The following is a 2,764-nucleotide window of genomic DNA, read 5'->3' on the forward strand; positions in this document are numbered from 1 at the left end:
TGGCCAGAGGGAGGTAACGGCACAGAATGTCCGGGGACCAAAGCCAGTCCAGCATCAGGGGCCAAGCCAGCATCAGAGGCAACAACAGCTACACCAAAGGAAGAAAAACACACAGGTTAGGACACTAGGCAACACAGGCTGCTCCTCCACTGCCTTGTTCAACAGCAGTTTCTACAGACACTGGAAACTCACCAGGAATTTGGCCAGAGGGAGGTAACGGCACAGAATGTCCGGGGACCAAAGCCAGTCCAGCATCAGGGGCCAAGCCAGCATCAGAGGCAACAACAGCTACACGAAAGGAAGAAAAACACACAGGTTAGGACACTAGGCAACACAGGCTGCTCCTCCACTGCCTTGTTCAACAGCAGTTTCTACAGACACTGGAAACTCACCAGGAATTTGGCCAGAACGTGATGGGCCCTCTGATTGTGGGATGCTAGGTGCCACTCCAGCAGGACCCTGAAGGCCAGACCCACCTTCACCTACAATTTTGACATAGAGAAACCAAGCATTATCAATGTCATACGCATACTCAAACACGTGTTCACTTTCCAAGAAAACAGCATCATTAATTACCCTCATCAGAAGTTGGCGCGTCGGCATCGTAGCCACCCTGGATGCCATGCAGGGCTGCCGTCATCAAATGCGGCTCTACCACCTGCTCATAATCGAGCAATGCCAGGGATGCGGGGGGACCACCACCGGTACCAAGGCTATGTTGAGCAAACAAAAAACAACAACATAGAATTAGACCACTACAACTAAACAGTCTGCACTATCCTGATAATCCTGTCTGTGTGACTGTGACCCAGTGGCAAACATTCAACATACACTTCACATGCTAGTATTTAAAGCCGACACATACTGCATGCACCTTTGTAATGTCGAATTCACACACTACTGCAGCCTTTAATGTGTGCACACATGTCCGTTCAAAGTGTGGGCCACATGAAAGCTCACAGACCAATATTACCCCCTTCCATGTAGTATGAGAGACATACCTTCAGAGTCTAGACTATGGAGCTGAACTCCACCTCACATACAAAACTTAGAAAGAGGATGGACACATGCAAAAGATCAGTATGTGGCTAAATGCAGTTGATGCAAAATACATTCAACGACTATGATATCTGCTGATTTCACACACACGTTGTTTAATGGCCCATCATGTGCAGATCACACAATTGTAGGCAGATGTGCATATACAACCTGGTTGATTAGAACTGCAGATAATTGTCCCTTCAACAAGGTGTCTCTGAGATGTGCAGATATCAATTGGAAATGCATTTTGCACCAACGGATAGCAGGAAGTGATATTTAGATGCTAATTATGTTTCTAATGTGTCCAACATCTTTGTGTGCATCATCTTGCAAAGATTTTTAAATGATGGGTAGTTCAGCTACATAGATCAGACCGTGTTGAGTATGGCCCTAATACTACATGGAAGGTGTTCAAATTGCGAGGAGAAATGTCATTTGAAAAAGACTTTGATCTGACATGTGTAGGCACCTTTACTGTTCTGCAGGAGTCATCAGAAAATGGCTGCGCAAAGGACTCCTTGTTACCTGAAAACAAAATGGAGCATAGCATTGCTTGTTATGTTCTGAAAGGGAAAAGTGTTGTTGCAACGTTTGGGATACATTCATGTTTGCTACATACCATAAGCAAACAGAGATGTCTGTCCACTTCTACAATACAACTGTAATCCAATTAGAATAACAAACACAATACCAGGGGTTATGTGGCCCCGTGGTTTAGGCCTATGTTTCCCAAACTTACAGTGACTAAAGCATGATATGCAGCCATTTTGTGCTATTCTAATCGCAACACTTGTGGCAGCCTCAATATCCCTGTAGCTTCAATGGGTTGGAGGTAATCCTAAACAATGTCAATGACTCAGTGTACAGGGTCACTTTAAAATCGAGAAGTCATCAACTGACAGTGATTTTTTGAATGCCATTTGTAAGACCAAGTAAAAACACAAACCAGCACACCTGCCCTGCTGATGCATATGTATGAATTAGTTATACTGTTCCAACACACAAACACATAAAGGTACACCAAATTAGTCACACAAATCCATGCACTCATGCATGCTTGCTCAGGGCCTGTGTCCAAGGACCATAGTCAAATTATCAACAGCACAAGCAGCCAAATGGGATTGCATGAAACCTTACACATATGGCCGACTACACATCTTGAACAATCAATTAGCGGTTTGACACATCCAACATACGGAAGTGCGGATTCAGGAAGAGCTGAGAGTTGTGCCTTGCACCAAATCATACATTACAGACTGGCCTTATGTACATATGTAACAATCACAACTCCAACACCAACAGCCATGCAGACACTAAACACAACTATATGACATATCAGCAAAACTGGATGCATGCTGGTGCAGGCAGTCAAACAGCAAACATTTCCACAATACAATTGCAAATTCACACTGCTAAATACCATTAACTTCGTTATCCATCTTGACATGTGTGGCTTACAATTGCATGTCGTATACAAGGGAACTGCTAAAGGGCTGAATCTGACTGGGGTAGGTCACCACACTTAGGTCCTTTTTCCACTACCCTGCAATTTGCTTGTGATTGCAAATGGCAATTGGAAGCCAATCGCTATTGCATTTAATTGTGAAAAACAGGCCTTTCCAATTGCTATCGCATTTAATTGTTAAAAACAGCCCTTGCAAATTGCTGCTGCTGTTTCCATTTGTTTAATGTAGCATTAAACAAATGGAAACTGCAGCAGCAA

The 2,764-nt window shown here is 43.8% G+C and overlaps 1 long non-coding RNA gene across 1 annotated transcript; it reads right to left on the minus strand.

Annotated features, from left to right (window-relative positions):
* Positions 1 to 246: 246 nt before the first annotated feature.
* On the minus strand, positions 247 to 672 carry LOC137561793 (uncharacterized). Its single transcript, XR_011030114.1, has 3 exons — positions 577 to 672; positions 393 to 482; positions 247 to 288 (listed from the first exon to the last, which is right to left on the minus strand). It is a non-coding gene; the product is annotated as an uncharacterized lncRNA (long non-coding RNA).
* Positions 673 to 2,764: the final 2,092 nt, after the last annotated feature.

This window comes from Hyperolius riggenbachi, chromosome 3 (assembly GCF_040937935.1).
Source record: "Hyperolius riggenbachi isolate aHypRig1 chromosome 3, aHypRig1.pri, whole genome shotgun sequence".
NCBI lineage: Eukaryota > Metazoa > Chordata > Amphibia > Anura > Hyperoliidae > Hyperolius > Hyperolius riggenbachi.